The following is a 12,344-nucleotide window of genomic DNA, read 5'->3' as shown; positions in this document are numbered from 1 at the left end:
GACAGGCGACTGCACTGCCCCGTGTCACTGTTTAGAATGGGAATTTTCTCATGATTTACAAGTAGTTGAAAACATTAGAGATATTGTTTGTAATCAGCTGGACAAAATATATAACACTAGCCTAGTGGTTTTTGGATATTTTACTGCAAAAATTTTACATATTGTACCTTTAACTGGTTTTGAGAAAAGTTGAATCTTCCTTGAATATCTTGCTGCGCATGCGCTCAGGCGAGACTTCGGTCAAGAGAGCGCGAGCGAGAAAGAGCGCGGTTTGGACACGCATGTTTACGCAACTTTTTTTAAGCACCTGTTTAATTTGGAATTTTGTTTCTTCGCACATAAATACAACAATTTTAAGAAGTTATATTTGAATGAGCTTTTATTTTTGTTGACTATCACTGAGATCTGTATGGTGGTGTCGTGTGATGTATTTTTGTTTTTAATAGAAAATAGGTAACATGTACGAGCACAGTTGACTTGAACACACTATGACAAAATAGCAAGATGGGCTGATACAGAGTGTGTTTGTGTGGGTTTTCCCTCAGGTGAATATATGGTTTCCTCGTTCTTCCCAGTCACGTGCATTATCTGGAATAGTCAACAAGGAAGTGGTTTTGTTCAGACCTGCAGAATCCTTCTTAGAAAATCCTATTCTATAAAGTTATGGATTTCAAGGTATGGATAGTTTACCTTTGACCTACTTTCGGATATTTCTCAGAAAAAAAACCTTCAGAAAAGCATTAAAAGCTTAAGTTCATGTCTTCATTCATTTAAATAGAGATATGCCTGTCATGCCTGGACAAAACAAACAGAACCATAACCATCATATAACTGTCAATCATGGAAAAAAATAAAAAAAAAACTTTAAAGGATTAGTTCACTTTCATATTAACATTTCCTGATAATTTACTCACCCCATGTCATCCAAGATGTTCATGTCTTTCTGTCTTCAGTCGAAAAGAAATTAAGGTTTTTGATGAAAACATTCCAGGATTTTTCTCCATATATTGGACTTCAATGGGCCCAAAGGTCAAAATTACAGTTTTATTGCAGCTTCAAAGCATTCTACACGATCCCAGAAGAAGAATAAGGGTCTTATCTAGAGAAACCACTGCTCATTTCCTAATTTTTTTATTTTAACTATATAAGTTTTAACAATAAATGCTCATCTTGAACTATCTCTCTTCTTCTCTATTAGAATTCCAGCAGTGTAGACATTGCTAAGTGTATTACTGCCCTCCACAGGTTAAAGTTTGAACTAATTATACAATATGCTAGTGCAGGTATATAACATGACAATTTAGTTCAAACTTTGACCTGTGGAGGGCAGTAATACACTTAGCAGTGTGGAATTCAAATAGAGTAGAAGAAGAGAGCTAGTTCAAGATGAGCATTTATGGTTAAAACATAGGCTATACATTTAAAAAAAAAAAAAATAGAAAATGAGCGATGGTTTCCTTAGATAAGACCCTTATTCCTGGTGTGGGATCGCTGTAAACTTTAATTTTGACCTTCAACCGTTTGGGCTCCATTTAAGTCCACTATATGGAGAAAAATCCTGAAATGTTTTCATCAAAAACCTTAATTTCTTTTCAACTGAAGAAACAAAGACATGAATATCTTGGATGACATGAGGGTCAGTAAATTATCAGGAAATTTTAATTTGAAAGTGAACTAATCCTTTAAGAAATCACTGCTTACAAGTAAGAAATTAAATGTAGAGTGTATTTAAAATAAGAAATATGTTTGAATTCTGAGAATCTAGAAAGAGGCTTTGCTGGACAAAACAAACAGAAGCAGAACCATCATATAACCATAGATGTCAGTATAAGACAAGAAATTCTCTGTTTACGTTACTTAATACATTTACATTAGTGTAAATACTGTAATTTGTTACACATGCTTTTCGAGTTATTAATCAATGTACAAACGCAATTTCCTGTCATATAGCTGAATCACTTATATGAATGATATTAAATTTATGGTGAAACTTGTGGGAAAACGTAATGTGAATATGTTGTTATACCCTCATTAGCCCATAGGGGCCAGTGTTGAGCTGCAGCACGCTGATGAACTGCGCAGTAGTTTATGTATGAACAACATCACCTGTGGGGCTTGAAAATCTGTGTTAGGGAATGACGGGAACTCTCCCCGCTTTAATGGACTGGCACAACAGCACTGCAACTGCTTATTTGCTTCTAATTGAATACAGTTTTTGTCCAATGCGTGTTTAGTTTGGCAGCCCAGGTCAGCCACCCTCAAACTAAGCTGTGTCATTTCTGCACTGACATGCATGTAATGTGGTCTGAAATCCATGAAGAAGGTGGAGGGTGAGAGAGGAGGAGGGGGATATATATGCGCTCACGTGTCTTTATCTTTCTCCACACATGCGTGTTTAACGTATTGCCCTACATACCCAAGCTCGTGCACACTTAAACACGTTTAACGTTAACCCACATTATGTGGACTTATAAATACAATAACATCCATAGACATCAGTTTTGCTACTTGATTTGTATCATTGAGGATACAGGATTTCTGTAATAGTACTAATAAACTGAATGTGTTTTAACCAGATTTGTATTTATATCTTCAAAAATCCAATTCTGAACATAAATAAAATAAAATCGAGGCAAATCCCATTATTTGAGTGCAGAAATCTTACATGTTTGATACATGACTGACAAATATACATGACATTAAAGGGTTAGTAAAGGGTTAGACAAAAAAAAGTCGCTTTTTTGATTTAAATAAGCAAATGCTTAAAGGGTTAGTTCACCCAAAAATGAAAATTCTGTCATTTATTACTCACCATCATGCCGTTCGACACCTGTAAGACCTTCGTTAATCTTCGGAACACAAATTAAGATATTTTTGATGAAATCCAATGGCTCCGTGAGGCCTTCATAGGGAGCAATGACATTTCCTCTCTCAAGATCCATAAAGGTACTAAGAACATATCTAAATCAGTTCATGTAAGTACAGTGTTTCGTTATTATTAATATAATAAAGCGAGGAGAATATTTTTGAGTGCCAAAAAAAACAACAAAATAACGATTTATTTAGTGATGGCCGATTTTAAAACACTGCTCCAGGAAGCATCGGAGCATAATGAATCAGTGTAATGAAAATATTGATAATTATTCATAACTAATTATGATTATTAATTATGATTAATTATGCATATTTGAATCAGTTTACAAGATTAACTTGATGTAGCTACATTAAAATTACAATCAATCAATCAGTTAATTCTGTGAACGCTCAGTATTGATTATTAAATAATTCTAAGAGAAGGGTATTTTTCATGGCCATAGAAAAATAATTCTTTCTTAGCATTTACAGCGCTTAGAGCTGGTAGCAAGATTTAAATAATTTAAGAGGCAATTTATTGCAGACAGTGAGTCAGAAGCAAATATGTACTGCGTGCAAGTTTTATTAACTAAATCACGAACACATAACTAAACTAACAAACTAAACTAACTGACCAATGAGGAAAGAGGGATTTCTGTGAGGGAATTCAAACTTAGTATAGGTGAGTTTACGTTAATCATTGGTTCTTATCCTAAAATATGCGTTACACAAAATTCCATACAAAAGACACTGCACAAAACAGTCTGCACAGGCTGGTCCGTGGGAGAGGGTCCCGCAGGCCTCAGAGTAGGTTTAACCCTCTGGAGTCTGAGGCTGATTTGGGGCCTGGAGAAGTTCTGACATGCCCTGACATTTGGGCTTTTTTCAGTTGTTCATAGACATATTAATGGAAAAAGTGTCGTTACACTGTAATCAGCACAAACTAGGCTACAATAATATGTGAGGAACATGTATGTACATGTTTGTGTTTTTGAAGGAATAACGTTTATGCGTGGTTATTGAAAAAACAATAAACTTAAGTCATTGAAATAAGGCCAAAAAAAGTATAGTAAATCTGTGTTTACAATACTTTAGGGTATTGGAGGTTGTAGACCAGAGTTTTTGCTTCAGAATTATGTAAAAATTATGCTGCCTTCTCCTTCATATAAAACAATATATTGATTTAGTTTTTGTAAGACACTTTTTGCCAAGAAACACAGTATGCGTGGAGGCGTAAATCACCACTGAATAATGGGCCATTCTCACCTGAGAAGACAAAAGAATTGCATAGTAATGAGCTGAAATGACTTGCATATTAATGAGGCATTTCAGTCAGGTAGGCTGCGAAAAAAACCTTCTGTGATGTCTCAAGCTCATCATGATATATGAAACATACAGAAAAATATTAATACAATATAAAGTAATGGTTTTATATTCTACTTTAAAATATAATGTATTTCTGTGATGCAAAGAGTCTGAATATAGACTTTTAGTTTAAAATCATGCACATTTGGAGAAATATTGGATTCTCATATGCTTATGTCAATTTTCTATACAGAGGAGTTATATTTATTTAATATTCATTTTCATTACTATGAGCGCTGGTGTTTTCAATTCATACTTGAAGTCGGAGGACAAATAATTATTTCTGATTTGTCTCAGTCGTTACACATTCATTACTAATAGGAGTGAACCATCTTTCTATATCTATCTATGGTCTTTGGTTTGGTGTAACAATGGTGATATTTCCAAATATGTTTTGGGTGAATAGTTAATTGTACCTGACGGAAAAAGTTTTGTCAGTCGTGCCCTGCTGCAATACATGTTATGCATCACAACAAGCCAGACTGCTGTAGCTTGAGTCCAGTAAGACTTCCCACATTCATATACTTCCTGCAGCTGGGCGTGAGAAAGAAACCAGAGAAGCTTCACCCTGCTGAAATATCCATGAGCATGCCAAAGCATGAATTACGCTCGAGAGCTGTTATTCACTGCACTCTCTGTGTATGTCAGTGAGTTGAGCACCCTCAATATGCCCTAAAATATCATCCAAATGCTTGCACCTCTCATCTGTATGATGAGAGAGACTACATTATATGTGCTTTCTCTTTCATCCCTTACTTAGTATGCAGCTGCACGCTTGGGTTCGGTATGCTCTCTGCACTCTCATTGATGTTTTGGTGGTGTTTTGCAGCAGAGAGCTGGGGCGATTCCTCCCTCCCCTGTGTAGTTCTGTCAGTGGTGTTGCTTCTTGTGAATGAGATTTAGAGTTGAATGGAAGGCAAAGGGGCTCCACAGTCTCCCCCTAAAGAATCCAATTGCATTCAGGTCACAGACAACTCAAGAAAGAGAAGGAAGCCTCGGCTTGCATGCGCATGGGCAGCACAGACAATGGGAGGCTTCTGTCTGCAGGGAGGATGCAGTGAGTTCGTGAGATGCATCCAAATTTCTTGATTCCTGGGCAGCAAAGCCCAGGTGAGGGTTGAGCTGAGAGAGAAAGTGAAAAGTGTCAGTAGGATGTTAACATTTATCTCCTAAATGGCTGGTCTATTAATTTAATGATTTGCATCGGGGGAAAGCTTTAGTGTGCACAATTCAGCTGTACAATGTAAAAAAATGTTACTTATTTTAAAAGAAAATCAGTATAAAATGTTGCAGTATAAAACTTTTTAACTGTATGGTATCTCATTAAAGGTGCTAAAGAGGATCTTTTCGTCGACTGAGAATTGGAACACGAGTGTTTGTTTACCACCGGCATTTTCACCACCTTTTTTTCAGCCGATTTGACATGTTGAATCAGCGTCATTCGGATTGGCTGTTCAGCTACTGCCACCTGCTGGTACGGAAAGGCATTTCATCTTACGCGGGCGCAGAACGGACGTGCTACTTGGCTGTGAAGCGTCGGTTTGGTGTGTCAGGGCAACTTTGGACCCAGACACTGCCGACTTGAGCCAACCCTGCAGTCTGCTTTCGTCGCTACTAGTTCATCAGCATCGGCTTGGTGTGTACCTGCCTTTAGTATTAAAATGGCAATATTTATTTACCCTATACTGTAAAAAGAATTGTTCGTTTAACTAAAAAAAAAAAAAAGTAAGTTGAAAATTTTTTTTTTGAGTCCATACAATGAAGGCGATTGGTTTAATCAACAGAAACTCAAAATATTATGTTATCTGAACCACATTAAAGGGTTAGTTCACCCAAAAATGAAAATTCTATCATTAATTACTCACCGTCATGTCGTTCCACACCCATAAGACCTTCGTTCATCTTCAGAACATAAGATATTTTTGATAAAATACAATGGCTCATTGAGGCCCACATTGACGCAAGTTACTTTTACACCTTCAAACGCCCAGAAAGGTACTAAAGTTATAATAATACAGCTCGTAATACAGCTCGTGTGGCAGTGGTTCAACCTTAATGTTATGAAGCGACGAGAATACTTTTTGTGCACCAAAAAAACAAAATAACGACTTTATTCAACAATATCTTGTTCAGAGTGCGTATCAGACTGCCAAAGTCACGCGTACCATTGAAATTTTGAAACACTTATGATGTAACAAAGCCTTGTTTACTGAAATCATGTGACTTTGGCGCTCCGAACCACTGATTCGAAACAAGAGATTCGTAAAGCTTCAAAGCTTCATGAAGCAGTGTTTTGAAATCGCCCATCACTAGATATTGTTGAATAAAGTTGTTATTTAGTTTTTTTGGTGCACAAAAAGTATTCTCGTCGCTTTATAACATTAAGGTTGAACCACTGTAGTCACATGAACTTTAATACCTTTCTGGGCTTTGAAAGTATAAATTAACTTGCTGTCAATGCAGGCCTCACCGAGTCATCGGATTTTATCAAAAATATCATAATTTGTGTTCCAAACGAAGGGTCTTACAGGTGTGGAACGACATGAGGGTGAGTAATTAATGACAGAATTTTCATTTTTGGGTGAATTAACACTTTAATTATTGAAGTTGATTTGACAAAAGAAAAAATGTTGTGAAAACAAATCATGAAAATATAGACGTGAAAGAATGCCCCTGAATACTTTGCTGTCCTGTCAACTGAGAAGCACAGAAATGCAAAGGTCAGTGGGACAGAGGTCTATGGAACTGAGAAGACATGATGATGTCATTGAGGCATGAGCTCATCCTTAGGTCCTAAATAAATGACCACAGTCTGTCTGTTGTGAAGTTTCATTGGATGGATGGACAGATAGATAGGTACTGTAGATATGGTAGAAACTAGTCAATTTCGTATAGATTGGATTAGAAGCTTTATATCATTTTCTTTTGCATTCTATAATCTATTTATCTGTTAATCTGCAGGTGTTACTTCTATACATCAAAATCAAGAAACTACCAAATTAAAAACCTAGAAAAACCCATCCAGAAATATGCACACACCTTCAAAATCTCCCAAACACACACACATGCATACATGCTCAAATAACATGATGGATTTGCATCTGGATTGCAGCAGAGCGCACATCTGTCCATGGTTTTTGCATCTTGCTTGTACAGTCTGTATGTTTCCACCCTCTTACGGTGCAGGGAATCTAATCCGTTCAGGAGTAAAACCCCCTAATAAGCTCTCAAGGCAGAATGGCAAACATCTATGCAGAGAGTTTCACTAATGAAAGCCCAGCTCCCCCTCCCAGACACATCACAGAATTTACTAGAATGCTTGTGGACCTTCTTACCAGCAGAATGTCAGATGATATAGACTGACGTTTTTTAAAAGATTAACAAGCCAATCAGAATTTATCACTTAGAATGAATGCAAATTGATTGAACAAGGCCTGCTGGTTAACCTGCCCAGAGATCTCACCAGCCAGTTGACTGCCAAATCACCAAGGACACCTTGAAATAACAATTGAATTAATGCCTTCTCGGAAAATGCAGCTTAACGTGTATTATCTATCCTATAATCCTGTTAATATTGATTGTATGTAATTTATTGTGTGCCTGGCACATATGGCTGTTTTCTGGGATTATAAAAAGGTTAGAAGTAGCTTCCTCTGTAATACTGTACCAGGTTAAGATTCAGCGATCACAGACACTGAGTGCTGATGAGACCACGCTGTATGATCTTAGCTGAGAAGAGGTAATGGTCAGTCAGGTTGTGTGTGAGAGAAGCGCAGGAGATTATCTGATGTTGCCGCACTCCTGATTCTTCCCTCCCTTGTCGTTTCTCTCGTTCTCTCTCCTCTTCAGTCTGTGATTAAAATCTGCTACCAACCATCAAGAGTATAAAAGCCTTTAAAACCCAATCAGTGTTCATACACATACACACACACACAAGCAGCAGACCTTGGGCTTAGTACATGCTCCATGACTACAGAATTTTTATCCTGGATTGCACCTCAGTAAAAGTGCTCTGCGCTGTATGGCTATGTGTACATAATATATAGTCTTCATTAAACACTCACCTGTTTTGCAGACACTTGAGGACAAGCTCAAGCTTATATGCTCACCAAGGTTGCATTAATTTGATCTGAATTACAGTAAAAACAGAAATATTATGAAATATTAATACAGCTTAAAATAACTGTTTTGTTTTAATATATATATATATATATATATATATATATATATATATATATATATATATATATTTTTTTTTTTTTTTTTTTTTTTTTAAGTACTTTATTTTTGTGATGGCAAATCTGAATTTTCAGAAGCCATTGTTCCAGTCTTGACACTTGTAGTAGAATATATTGTATGTGTATATACTGTAAAGTAAGAAATCAGAAAGAAGTACATTTCAGGTCAGTTTGATTTCTTGGTGATTGGTGAGTAAATCTGGGTTAAACATGGAAAAACCCAACTGTTAAGTTAAACATTTTATTTAAAAATTTTTTAGCAGGCCTTTTTAGTAATATTACTTATAATGCAACAGGTTTGGGGTGTTAGGGGTGTAATGGTATTCGTACTTAACCGTTTCGGTACAGTACTTCTGGTACGGTACACATGTGTACCTAATGCATTACATTGCAACATTAAGGTCTCCTGTTTGGGAACTCTTCAGTTTAAAATAAGCAAAACAAAGTGTCATTTTTTAAATTCAATCCATTCTATTTCGAAATTCAAATAGAAAATGCCGTTTTGACGCTCTTTAATGTGGCGTGACAGATCTCTGTATAGGCGCCACAAGCGGTGTTCAAATGACTGCGTGGAGCGCGAGTGAATGCGATCATCTCTTCCTCGTTAATACTAGTTAAAGGTGCCCTAGTACCAGTGTTTACAAGATGTAATATAAGTCTAAGATGTCCCCTGAATGTGTCTGTGAAGTTTCAGCTCAAAATATCCCATAGATGTTTTTTAACTAATTTTTTTAACTGCCTATTTGGGGGCATCATTAACTATGCACCGATTCAGGCTGCGGCCCCTTTAAATCTCTCGCTCCCTGCCCTCCCAAGCTCTCGACTATAATACAGTGCATTTACAAAGTTCACACAGCTAATATAACCCTCAAATGGATCTTTACAGGATGTTCATCATGCATACTGCATATGCGTCGGATCATGTGAGTATAGAATTTATTTATATAAATAAAGCTAAAGCTAACATTACACACTGTTGGAGAGATTTATAAAGAATGAAGATGTGTTTATGCATTATACAGACTGCAAGTGTTAAATAATGAAAATAGCGACGGCTCTTGTCTCCGTGAATACAGTAAGAAACGATGGTAACTTTAACCATATTTAACAGTACATTAGCAACATGCTAACGAAACATTTAGAAAGACAATTTACAAATATCACTAAAAATATCATGATATCATGGATCATGTCAGTTATTATTGCTCCATCTGCCATTTTTCGCTATTGTTCTTGCTTGCTTACCTAGTCTGATGATTCAGCTGTGCACATCCAGACGTCCTGCTCTTGTATAATGCCTTGAACATGGGCTGGCATATGCACATATTGGGGGCGTACATATTAATGATCCTGACTGTTACAGTCAGTGTTATGTTGAGATTCACCTGTTCTTCTGAGGTCTTTTAAACAAATGAGATTTACATAAGAAGGAGGAAACAATGGTGTTTGAGACTCACTGTATGTCATTTCCATGTATTGAACTCTTGTTATTCAACTATGCCAAGCTAAATTCAATTTTCCATTTGATGGCACCTTTAATAAACATGAATGAGCATTCAAAGGTATGTTGAAAGATACAGTACAACTTACTGAAACATCCAATATCTCATGTAATCGCTCAGTCAGTGTTTCAACTGTGAAGACATCAATAAAACAGCTTGTAAAATGTTACGTAGCATTTACCTCAGAAAAGCCATTCAGTGTCCACAGCCTGTTAGTTACCGAGAGATCAACTCTTTTGCTAAATATATTCACTATATTAGCCTATAAATTCATTATATTTTACTTAAACTGTTAGTGATGCATTGATTATATGTATGTTTAAATAAATCTGTCATGAAAATGACAGCCACTGTGTATAAATGATTATATTTCAACAATGAATTGGAGTAAAAACATAATTTTATAATTAGATTTAGAAGTTAATGCAGACACTGCCATTTGTGCAGCTTACATGTTTGCATACAATTTGTTATACGAATGTTATATGAAAATAGCAACTGATTTTAGACTAATAGTTTGGGCTCTGTTGTTAACCTTTAATATTATAGTAATTTTCAAGTAAGGGCTTCCTATATAGTTTTTTCAGCATTAGCAGACATAATTGTTTAAATCCTTAAGAAACTTTTAGTTTTAATTTATTTAAAAACCACTGTTTAATAATAATAATAATAATAATAATAAAAAAAAGTTTAGTCCCCCCCCCCTCCCACCCCGCTGTACCGAACCCATACCGAAACGTGACTTCAAAACTGAGGTATGTACCGAACCATCAGTTTTGTGTACCATTACACCCCTATTTGCTGTTGATAACAGGGCATTTGATCCTTTCTGATACACAGCAAAATCTCCAGAGTTAAATCAACTCTGCTCAGGGGTACATATGGTCCCTCTCTAAATAGTGTTAAACTAACACTGAAGCAGAGTTAAAATTAATGAGATAATTAAGCAATTAATTAAGTGATGATTGTGCATTAGTGATGAACACCTGCTGTTAACAAGCAGAATCACCGAAGAAAAGAGAAACACAAGAACTACAACTGACTTCAGTCACAGCCTTATTAATTGGTTAAATATCTCATTAACTTTAACTCTACTACAGTGTTAGTTTAACACTATTTAGAGAGGGACCATATGTAATCTGAGCAGAGTTGATTTAACTCTGGGTAATTTACTGTGTAGGACTATGCAGTGACCAAAGACAAAAAAAAAGTTCAATGCGTCTTGCATTGAACTTGGGCGAGAAATAAATCTGAGCAAGCAAAGGTGATCGCACATGGACACAAATACATGCCGAGAGACAAAATCTCAGCATGCAATCATTTCTCTGACCTCCTTTCCTCTCATGTGTTACTCTGGACATCCCGACCTTGACTATAATCTGCTGCACTTCCCCAGGACTGCGGGGCAACAGGCAGACCGATTGACAGGCGGTAGGTCTGAAACCAGTGCCCGGTCCGCCTCATGTCCACGCTGATTAAAATATCCCCAAGGAACGGTGATGTAACGCCACAGGCTGGACTCTTTCCTGCTCTTACTGTAATAGACCTCTGGCTGCTGTTCCCAACAGCATTCCTCCGAAAATTGAAGGTCTTAATCTGCCCTGTAATGCTGTCTTTCTGGACAGGCTGGACCGAGGGGATCAGCTGAGGGACAGATTTGTTCTGTTGGCATCACTGCAGGCTAGAACTAGGAGTTCTGCTACAAGTTTGGCTTTACTTTGGCCTCTGTGGAGTTTTAGATGTATTTAAACTGATTCTGGAGGAGGTATAACATCAATTATAATGGTGGTTTGTGCTGCAAAGGGGTGAGATACAGTGAGGCCCGTGTGTGTGTGTGTGTGTGTGTGTGTGTTGGTATAAGGACCCTGAGACTCTCCCTCTATATGCAGATATAGGTCAGGAAGAGACAGACTGTTCTCAATAAACCCTTTAATCTCATTGTCTTCCTTCAGAAATCTCAATGAATAGACATACATATATACACAAACACATACATACACACAAAAACATACACACACAACAAAAAACATTTCAATGAAAAAAAAAGTATTTAGAATAATGTGCACTGATGAAACAGGCACAATAAAATGGTCATTTATTATGATTAGGGCTGGGCGATATATGGAATGCTTTTGTCACGCGCATTTCTTCAGTAAAGCCGGTTCCCTGATTGCCGCTAAATCGCCATCACCTGCTTTCACTGATAAGCCACGCAATATCGCGTTCAATATCGATATGAATCGCCGTCGATATTGAACGCGATATTGCGTGGCTTATCAGTGAACTACGGCTCTGTCTATTAAATGCCACTTCATTTGAAAGCAGGTGATGGCGATTTAGCGGTAATCAGGGAACCGGCTTTACTGACGAAACGCGTGACAAAAGC

The 12,344-nt window shown here is 36.9% G+C and overlaps 1 long non-coding RNA gene across 1 annotated transcript in view; it reads right to left on the bottom strand.

The window, feature by feature from the left end:
* Nucleotides 1-3,506: 3,506 nt before the first annotated feature.
* LOC137013801 (uncharacterized) overlaps nucleotides 3,507-12,344 on the bottom strand; it is a 42,907-nt gene continuing 34,069 nt past the window's right edge. The window contains exons 3-4 of the long non-coding RNA XR_010893764.1: nucleotides 4,975-5,340; nucleotides 3,507-4,119 (exon numbers count right to left, since the gene is read on the bottom strand). This is a non-coding gene — a long non-coding RNA (uncharacterized lncRNA). The remainder of the gene's footprint in view (nucleotides 4,120-4,974; nucleotides 5,341-12,344) is intronic.

The sequence above is a fragment of the Chanodichthys erythropterus genome, chromosome 23 (genome assembly GCF_024489055.1).
Source record: "Chanodichthys erythropterus isolate Z2021 chromosome 23, ASM2448905v1, whole genome shotgun sequence".
Lineage (NCBI taxonomy): Eukaryota > Metazoa > Chordata > Actinopteri > Cypriniformes > Xenocyprididae > Chanodichthys > Chanodichthys erythropterus.
The sequence above is the reverse complement of the archived record's forward strand: the minus strand, read 5'-3'. Positions and strand labels throughout refer to the sequence as shown.